Here is an 11068-nt window from a genome sequence, read left to right on the forward strand (position 1 = left end):
ATTTAGGAATAAGCCACTTTTGATTTTATTAGATCCAGTGGCACATGCCAGTTGTCAACTATTGCTTGGTAGAATAGGGTCTATTTGCTGTATACAGTAAGATCTGTATTTTTTTTTAAGTTCTTAAGGTGTATATCATGCTCTGATAACTTCTACTAGTCCTATTTCTCCTTTTTGACAAGGAAGCATTTGTTTTTCCATAGCTGCCTTATGAGAATTTGGTCCTGTATTTCATTAATATTGTGCAGAGTTTTGTTAAATTTTCCAAATTTATTGTTGTCCATTTCATAGATCCAAAAGAGACATTCAGATTGGTATATGTAGATGTTCATTGTTTTACAAAAAGCTTTCCTGGTGAGTTTTGATTTTAGGATACTAATAAGTCTATTATTATTATATTAATATCATGTACTATTATTAATAATAAAATCACAATTTGTGTTTTTTGCCAGCCTCCTTAAAAGGGCCCATGTCTTTTTTGCATCTGATTATTTTATAGAACATTTGAACAAAACAGAGTCATTTTAAAAGTTACATGTGGCTTCTTCACATCAGGACCTCTTTTCCATTAAATCTAACCCTTCACAAAGGAGCACAACACACTGATTAGGGAGATACTAGTACAGATTCATTTGTTTTATAAAGCCAGAAAACTAAGAAATGTCTCCTTTATTGTTAGATAAGAGGCAAATTTTTTACACAATGGTGCCCTTTCTTCTCTTGCTGAAGTTTAGTTTCCAGTTACCATTGGTGTTTTTGATTCTAGTCTTTTCTCATGACTTAAAGTGAAACATAAAAATAGAGTGTGAAATATTTTCATTCTACATACCTTGAAGTATCTGTCCTCCCCCTGTCAAACCCCTACTGCCAAAAAAAAAAAAAGGCATGACTTACATGTACTTAGATGAGACACTTCTCATTCATCTTGAAATGAGGTCTTTAGAAAAACAGAATTTTATGGCCAACAGCATTACAGATATGACTTGTGTCGTCTAGAATGAATGTGCTCTTAAAAATATGTAAATATGCAAATATTAATCAAATCACACTTTTAACCCAATAAAGGATTTTAATGTTTAACAGAAAACAGTAGTTTAATATCTTTTAAAAAATGAAAAATATGGGGGCAGCTGGGTAGCTCAGTGGACTGAGAGCCAGACCTAGAGACGGGAGGTCCTAGGTTCAAATCCGGCCTCAGACACTTCCCAGCTGTGTGACCCTGAGCAAGTCACTTAACCCTCATTGCCTAACCCCTATCACTCTTCTGCCTTGGAGGCAATACATAGTATTGATTCCAAGATGGAAGGTAAGAGTTTTTTAAAAAAGTGAAAAATAAATTTGTAAATAGTCATTCTCAAATTTTTCTTTTGTGAAAATCCAGATTTACATATTTCAGGACTGCCTAAAGGGAATTTCACCTCTTAGAAAGCATTGTTTCCTATAAAGTTGGCCTTTCCACTCTGAGAGGCCATAAGCATTTTTTGTCATCCTCTATAGGAAGCCTTTCCTGATCTCCATCAAATTCCCTTTCCCTCTGGTGATAATTCCCAGCTTTTCTCATATGTAGATTATTTGTCCATAGTCACTTCTCTTCTTTTTATCCTCCTATTTATCCATAGTCACTGTCTCCTCCTCCATTAGACTGTGAGCTCCTCAAAGGCAGGGACTATCTTTTCCCTTTTCTTTGTATGCCTACCACTTATCAAAGTACCCAGCACACAGTTTTGTTGTTTTTCAGTCATTTCAGTCCAGTCTGACTCTTTCCTGAACCCATTTGAGGTTTTTTTTTTGGCAGATACTAGAGTGGTTGGCCATTTCTGCTGCACCTAGCTGCCCTCTGGCACATGATAGATGCTTAATAATTAAAATAAAATAAAGCTGACATAATAGACAATAAATGGCACGATGAATAGAGCCTGGTCTGAAGACAGAAAGATCTGAGTTCAAACTTGGCTGCAGATACTTATTAGTTATCTGACCCTAGGCAAGTAACTTGACTCTATTTGCCTTAGTTTCTTCATCTGTAAAATGAGCTGGAGAAGGGAATGAAGAAGAGTAAGACATGACTAAAGGAAATGGACAATAACAACAATGAAATGTAATCTTGGTGGGTCTCCTGTTTTTTTTTTTATCTCCAAAATGAAGGGAACGGGTTCTAAAATCCTTTTCAGTTCAAAATCCCTTGATCTTACAAATAAATGCCTCATCAACATTCTGTAAACGTCCACTAAATGAAATGGGCACAGAAATCTTTCTGCTTAGTTCCAGGATTCCACCAGGCTCTAGCTGAATACTTCTTTCAATTATCAGGTTTTGTTCAGCCAATTTGATTGACACATGTTTGTGGAAATAACTCTTAATGAGCAATAGAATTGGGATGAGGGGAGGTAGGGAGGGTTTAAAAAAACTATTCATAAGCTTTCAATAGTCACTGACTGAATATACCAATATCAAAAAGTGCTTCATTCTTAGAGAGTTCCTTTTTTTTTTTTTTTTGCTTAGATAGCAATGAGTACTAAAGATAGAGCCAAATCAACTGATTCACGTGTCACTAAATTCACATCGTATAAAAAAGACTAGTAATGAGGAAAGATAGAGCTATCACAGTAACTGTTCTCAGTCTGGAAAGTGTGATCAGGGAGATGGTATCAGCTGCTTTTATCAGCCCACCAAAAAGGACACAAAAAGAGGAAGAAATATTAAAAGGTCACTTATCTGATTGCTTTTTCAGCATGTTTTTGCTGAAGTTCCCTATGAATGGAAAGATGCAAAAAAAGGTAATTCATTCTTGCTAATTTCACACAGGAATGTTAAACATCTACCAGCAAATTCTGACTGGATAGGAATGTGTAAACCATCTCCAGATAGCAAGTTAAGCTTATCAATGGATAGGGTTGAGGGATTGGACCCCTGATTTCATTGGGTTGGAGTGAAATTCTGCCTGGGCCAATATAGGTTAGCCCTTTCTAGGTGATGTAGTCTAACAGGGTTGCCCAAAGCCCTAAAAAGTTAAATCACTCCCTAAGATATGCCAAAAAAAAAAAAAGTCAGAAACAGAATTTGAACCCAGGTCTTCCTCTCTTTGAGGTTAGTTCTCTGTCTGCTATTACAGCAATGGGGTGAAACTCAAAAAAGAAGCAGGGCCACTAAACTGCTCATAAAGATTCCTGTGGGCTGCCATATTGTCTTAGAATAAAATCACATCGTCTGTGATAGCAATTATTGGTAATACAATGAATGATCCAGGGCAATTCTGAGGGTCTTATGACAAAGAATACCATTCACCTCCAGAGAAAGAACTGTTAGAATCAGAATGTCAATAAAACATGTGATTTTCCAATTATTTATTTGGGTTTATGCTTGGGGATTTTGGTTTTATAAGATTATTCACTTATAAAAATGAACAAAAGGATAATACATAAATAACCCAGATTGAATTGCCTGCCAGCATCAGGATCAGGACAGGAAGGGAGGGAGGGAAATGAATTCAATCATATAACTTAGGAAAAATTGTGTGGAAATTTGTTATAACATGTAATTGGTAAATAAATATTTTAAAAGAAAAATTACATATTAACATTACCTATGTTGTATTGTGCCTTTATTTTGTATGTTGTATATTTACTTATTTTGTTTAAAATTTCCCAATTACATTTTAATATGGTGCCCAGAACTCTAGAGTGTTGCCAGTTGGGCATAATGCCCTCAGGCAGTGTTGATCACCCCTTCTCTACCCCACACTGATGACTTTATACAGCATACATACTATGACTTGTGAGGGGGGTCCCTAGATGATGCAGTGGCTAGAGCACTGGGCTTGGAGTCAGGAAGAACAAAGTTCAAAGCCAGCTTTAGCCACCTACTAGCTGTGTGACCTGGGCAAGTCATTTTACCCCTATTTGTCTCAATTCCTCGTCTGTAAAATGGGGACCCATTGAAGAGAGAAATGGCAAACCACTCTAGTATATTCTCCCAGAAAACCCTATGGACTTTTGTCAACACAGAGTCAGTCACAACTGAAAAACAATGATTTATGAAGCAGCTTGCATATGTTAACTGATTTGATCCTTACAATAACCCTTTGAGATCATTCAGATATGAAGTGCCTGATAAGTGCCAGGCACTAGAATGGGCACTGGGGAGAACATAAAGACAAAAGCAAGACAATCTCTGCCTTTGTAGATATTATGCTCTGTGGGGAGGGTTCACATGGAAACAGAGAAGTAAATGGAAACTGCATGCAGTTTTACAAATTAATTTCAAAAAGACGAGAGTATGAACTGTTGGTTGGGAAGATGGAATCGGTAGGAGGTACGTTTAAAGCTAGGGAAGCATCTCTGTCTGGTACCCTTCCTTCCTAAGCATGTATACTAGTATGTAAGCTGCCAGAGCCTTCTGTTGATAGGATACAGGACAGTCAGGATGGTGCACTGGCTTTAGAATTTAAAACCTCCATTTCAAGTTCTGGCAGCATGATTTCTGGCACATGACTTTAATACCTTTATGTATAAAATAGGGATAAAATTGGCCTTTCTTCCTGGTCAGTCTTTCAGTCACATCCAACCCTTTGTGACCTCTTTTGGCATTTTCTTTTTCTTTTTTTTTTTTTTTTTTAAGCCCTTACCTTCCATCTTGGAGTCAATACTGTGTATTGGCTCAAAGGCAGAGAAATTGTAAGGGGGTCAAGTGACTTGCCCAGGGTCACACAGCTGGGAAGTGTCTGAGGCCAGATTTGAACCTAGGACCTCCCGTCTCTAGGCCTGGCTCTCAATCCACTGAGCTTCCCAGCTGCCCCCTAGGATTTTCTTGACAAAGATGCTGGAGGGGTTTACCATTTCCTTCTCCAGCTCATTTTACAGAGGAAGAAACTGAAGCAAACAGAACTCGCCCAGGGTCACTCAGTTAGTGAGTGGCTGAGGCCAAATATGAATTCAGGTCTTCTTGTCTCTACACCCAGATCCAAAATGCCACTTAGCTGCCCTAAAAATAGCCTTAAGAAGGTCTTAAAAGGAAAGGCAGTATATAGTAGTAGCTAAAACACTGACTGGGCTTGGATTTGAATCCTTCCTCAGATACTTAACTGTGTGACCCTGAGAATGTCTCTGAATCTTAGTCTTCTCGTTAGTAAATTGGAAATAATAATTCTGTATATCATAGGTCTGTTAACAGGAATTAAATGACTAGGGCAGCGAAGTAGCATAGTAGAGTGCCAGAATTGGAATCAGGAGGATTTGAGTTCAACTCTAGCCTGATACTTCCTATTTGTGTGACCCTGGGCAAGTCATTTGAATCCATTTACTTAACCCTTGCCCTTCTATTTTAGTTGTTACTAAGATAGAAAGTAAAAATTTAAAAAAAATAATAAATGTGTTGATATATGTGAAAGACAGAGGAAGCCTGATGAAGTGGAAACTTCTTGGAGTCACAGAATCTGAGTCCTAATTCTGTCACTATATATGGAGTCTTCAACAAGTGACTTAACATCTCTGGTCCTCAGTTACCCCATCTGTAAAGGGAGGAGACTGGACTATTCGACCTTGGAACTCCCTTCCAGTTCATGCACAGCAAACCCTAAAGTGTTGTGTAAATGGAATCTATTATTCTCCCTCCCTTTCTACTCTCCACTCACTACTTCTTGGTAGACCTACAAGCATTGTCTCTTTTTTACAAATGAAGAAATCAATCTTCAAGGTTATAGCCAATAAAGGGTAGAGCTCAAATTGAAAGCCAGCTCTTCTTATCCACATTAACCTACAATGAACTGTAGTGGCAACTTGAAAAGACAAAAAAAAAAAAGAAAGAAAGAAAAAGCACATGCCAGACTTTCCAGCCACCACACTTTTATTTCTGCTTTTATTTCTCTGTAAGCAGGAAGGTCCTGGTCAAAATGGGGAAGTCAGCAAGGTTTCTCTTGAGTTTCCTCATAGCTCCCATTCCAGGGACTCTTTCCCAATTCAGGGGGCTTCACCCATAGCCCTACTAGGCATTCAATGACCACATGCTGCCTTCAGCTCCCTTTCTGTCTGACCTCAAAAAGGGCAGCAAGACCTGGAAGTTTTCTCTGACCTGTTCTTGGACTCAGGTCTTCTCTTCCTCATCTCTATCTTTACTCATTTGTTCTATTCCCTAATTGGTAAGGATTCTTCAAATTAATTCACACAAAAGATGATAAGATCTAAGGTCTAAGATAAGGTCTAAGGCTGGAAGGCATCTCAGGAGATAACTGGTCCAACCTCTGATGAGGAAACTGACATCCAAGGATGTTGACTTGCCCAACACGTAATTCTCAAACTTAAGCCTCTCTAGACCTGGAGTCTAACATCAGCTGTATCACATTGCTGCTCATGACCAATATAATTTTCTTCCTCTTTCCCACCCTTCATCCCTCCTTCTCCTCCTCCTTCTCACCTTTCCTCCATACGCTTATCCATTTTTCCTCCTTTCCTTCCTTCTCTTCCTTTTTTCCTTCCTCCCTCCCATACTCCCTTTCTTCCTTCTTTTCTTCTTCCCTCCCTCTCTCCACTATTTCTTTGCTTCCTTCCTCCTTTTTTTGCTCCCTTCCTTTCTTCTTTTCTTGCTATGTTTCTCCCTTCTTTCTTTCTCCCTTTCTTCTCTTCTTCCTTCCATCTTTCCTTCCTTTCTTCCACATGTATTAACTATTGCCTCATGCAAAGCAAAATTCTAAGCACTGGAAGAAAGTCAGAGTCCCTCAAGAATACATTTTAGTAGAAGAAACCAGCTATACACAAATAACAATAATAGGAAATACAGTGTGGTGGGTGCATACAGCAGTGATTCCCAAAGTGGGTGCCACTGCCCCTGGTGGGTGCTGCAGCGATCCAGGGGGGCAGTGATGGCCACAGGTGCATTTGGGGGCAGTGAATAACTGTAAGAGGGCAGTGATAGTATGTGAAAGGGGGCGCTAAGTAATTTTTTTTCTGGAAAGGGGGCGGTAGGCCAAAAAAGTTTGGGAACCACTAGTCTATAGTATGGGCATTCCCCCAACCCAAACAGAATATAATTCCACTATCATTATGATATTCAAGAGTTGTCATGACAAAAAAAAATTCATCAACCTAATAACAGGCCTCTAACCTAACCTTAACTAATATGGTCCTCAAATGACAGATACAATCCATCCTAGCCAGCATTTGCAGCCCTCCCAGCAAAACTGGTCCTGCATGGGCTCCAATGGCATATCCTTCAAGAACTTAAGGTCACCTCCATACCATAAGAAAGCACTAGGAAAATCTTTTCTGGAGGGGTAAGTATATAAGAGAGGTACACATAAAATGTTATTCAAGGACAGGGTAAGGAAAGATAATTTCCACCTGCAAAAACCAAGAACAACTTTGTGGAAAGAAGCAGTATCTAAATCAAGCCTTCACAGATGAGCAGTATTTTAGGCAGAGATGGGAGCATTTCAGGCTCACAGAATTGCATGATCTTAAAGGCAGTAAGGTGGAAAGAAAGCAAGGCAAGCAGCCAAAGATTAGAAAGTAGTCAATTTGAGTGGATATGGGAAAGGTATAGGCCCCAGTCTCCCATCAAATTTGAGGTCAGATAATCAGTTAGCAATTATTAAGTAACTACTATGTGTCAGCCACTATTAGGACCTCAAAGAAAAGCAAAAAAAACCATGTGTGCTCTCATTCAAATGAGTTGGTATAAATATAATATTTGTAGGAAAAATGGAGGGTAGACTCAAAAGGAAGGCATTTAGTTTAAAGAGGGCTATGAAAGGACTCTTACAGATCATGGGGCTTTAGCTGAAAATTGAAGGAAGCCAGAAGGCAGAAACAAAGGAGAGAGAGCATTCCAGACATGGAGGACAACCATTGAATCAGAAATGGAATGTCTCATGTGAGGAATGACAAGGAGGCCAGTATCACTGGATGATGACAGGATCAAAGTAGTTAGATGGGTTCTAGGGGACTAAAGTCTTCAATTAACCATGGATTATTACCCGTTGTTTCCTGCCTATACAAAGCTTTCCCTGTCTTATATAAAGGCTGAGATTGTCAATATTATAGAATAGCTAGAGTACTGGACTTGAAATCAAGAACCTCTGAGTTTGAATCCTACCTCAGGCACTTACCAGCTGTAGGACTCAGTGTCGTAACCAACTATCAGTAATTCATGAAGCCTTTTTCCAGAGTCTATGCACAATTTCCATCAAGCAATTCATCAAGGAAAGGGGAATGAGGAGCAATATCCATGGTGTTGGTGGTGCATTGTCTAGAGATGGTAAATAAGTCATGAGGTTGGTGGAACAGAGCCCCATAGTATAATCTCTAAAGGGCAACTAGGCTGTCTCAGCAAGGTCTCAACAATGTGGAAATGCATTTGCCAGAAGCCTGACACACTCACCCACCTCCCACACCTAGCCACTGGGGAGCCATTAAGGGTAGCTATAGCACATGAGTACCCAGGAGACCAGCGGATACATATCCTATAGCCTTCAAGACCAAAAGAAGTGCCCTCATGTCAGAGAGATGCCCAGGGGATCCTAGACAGTACAGTCACACCTTTCCAAGTCCTGAAGGCTTATCTGAATGTGATTCGCTGTCCTTAAATGCCTAAATCCTCCCAAAGGCTCTATAATAGCATCCAGTCTCATAATCACTGGAAGTACCTCTTTTCTCCCTCTTAGTCTTAGTCTTCCTGCTGTTGTTCCCAAAAAGGCAACAGATTGCTACCTAGATATGAAGGTCAGCTCCCTGCTTTCCTCAACCGTGGTGCTGATTTAGCAAGTGGTTCCTTCCTCCACTTGAGCAGCCAGGTAGAATAGTGGATAAAGTTGTGAACCTGGAGTCAGGAAGACCCAGCTTCATGAGTTCGAATCTGGCCTCAGACACTTAACAGCTGTGTGTGAGTTTAGGCAAGCCACTTAACCCTGTGTGTCTCAGGTTCTTCATCGGCAAAAAGAACTGGAGAAAGATGGCAAATCACTCCAGTATCTTTGCCAAGGAAAAACCAAAAAAGGGGTCATGAAGTCTCAGACATGACTGAATAATGACTACTTGGTCTATCACTATCTCTGATTCTGATACTATCACCATAATACTTAGCAATGCAGCTGCAGTATGTGTTCCAAGATGGGAGGAGACCCAAACTTTGACTGGAACTCTACCTATGCCAAAGAACTGATTAAAATGTAATCAAGTGTAATCAAGTCAATTCTATTCTTTATTACAAGGGATCATTCTCTGGGAGAGAAGAGAGAGAAAGAGGTGGAGAAACTTGGGGGTAATACAAAAACAAAAGATATCAATAATGTTTATTTTTAAAAGAAGTAAAACTACAATAAAATAAAGTCTCCTCCACTTTCTCAGCCACAAAGGCTTTTGGTGCCTGATCATTTGAAATGTGTACAGTGGTGTCCAAAAACTAGTAATAATAAATAGCATTTATATAGTGTTTTAAGGTTTGCAAAGAGTTTTATCTAATTTAACACTAATGATGGTGATAATGATGGTATTTACTTAGTATTTAGGATACCAAGCATTGTGCGAAATGCTTTACAAATACTACCATATTTGATCTTCACAACTACTCTGTGAGGTAGGTGTTATTATTATCTCCATTTTATGGATGAGGAAACAGGTTTAGAGAAATTAAGTGACTTGCCCAGGATCACACAGCTAAGAAGCATCTAAGACTATATTTTAATTCAGATCTTCCTGACTCCAAGTCCAGCATTTAATTCACTGCATCAGAGACAAGTTAAAACTTCTCCAGAAAGATTCAAGTTTCTTCCTGCTGTTTTCCTAAAAGTGGGATATGATATGATCATAGTTCCCAGATTCAGAGCTGATAGCAGCTTTAATTGGACTCTGTGCCAAAAGCAAGAGAGAACTGTTTCTATTATTTCCTGGTATGACTATTAGGATTGTCCCTCCCATTGGTGATGTCCTTCTCAGCAAACAGGAACTGAGAACAAGCTCAGCTGATGCAACTCAGAACAAGATTAGTCTAGTTCTGATATGAAACCATTATTTTCATTTGTTTCCTGTGGAGGAGGGGGAGAGTTTCAGTAGTAACTCAAAACCTGACCTAGATCAACATCAAGGCTGATGATTCCTCATATACCACAAGAACCAATTAAGGGAAGGAGACTTAAGACCAGGACTGTAGCACTGCTAAGGCTACCTTTCTTAACTCTAATAGTATCCTTCCTACATTCTTTTTATCTATACATGATGTTGTGACACCGAGTAATTCTCTACTCATCATCCATACACTGAACCTTCCAACATTCTCTCAACATCATTACATTCTCCTTGAACTAAGGCTTGTCTTTTTCAGCTACCATCTTCTGCATTGCACTTCTTCGACAAGTGTCTTCACAGCTCTATGTGAAGAAAATACAAGACTGGACCATGATCAAGATGATCTTTGTGCTTCCCCTCCCCCTCTCCCCCATCTAATAAACTTTTTTTTTAAACCCTTACATTCCATCTTGGAGTCAATATTGTGTATAGGCTCCAATGCAGAAGAGTGGTAAGGGCTAGGCAATGGGGGTTAAGTGACTTGTCCAGGGTCACACAGCTAGGAAGTGTCTGAGGCCAGCTTTGAACCTAGGACCTCCCATCTCTAGGCCTGGCTCTCAATCCACTGAGCCACCCAGGTGCCCCCCTGATAAACTCTTAATAAAGCTTCTTATCAAAGTTGATGCTCAAAACAAATCATCACAATGAGTTATTATTCCTTACCAAAACTTTAAAATATTTGATTCAGTCACCAAAAATCTGCCTTTTCAGGGGCAGGTAGGTGACTCAGTGGATGGAAAACCAGACCTAGAGATAAGTCCCAGACTCAAATCTGGCCTCAGATACTTCCTACCTGTGTGACCCTGAGCAAGTTACTTAACCCCTAATGCCTAGCCCTTGTCACTCCTCTGCCTTGGAACCAATACACAAGTATCGATTCTGACACAAAAGGTAAGGGTTATTTAGGAAGAAAAAGAAGAAAGGAAGGAAGGAAGGAAGGAAGGAAGAAAGAAAGAAAGAAAGAAAGAAAGAAAGAAAGAAAGAAAGAAAGAAAGAAAGAAAGAAAGAAAGAAAGA

Source organism: Gracilinanus agilis, chromosome 2 (assembly GCF_016433145.1).
Source record: "Gracilinanus agilis isolate LMUSP501 chromosome 2, AgileGrace, whole genome shotgun sequence".
Lineage (NCBI taxonomy): Eukaryota > Metazoa > Chordata > Mammalia > Didelphimorphia > Didelphidae > Gracilinanus > Gracilinanus agilis.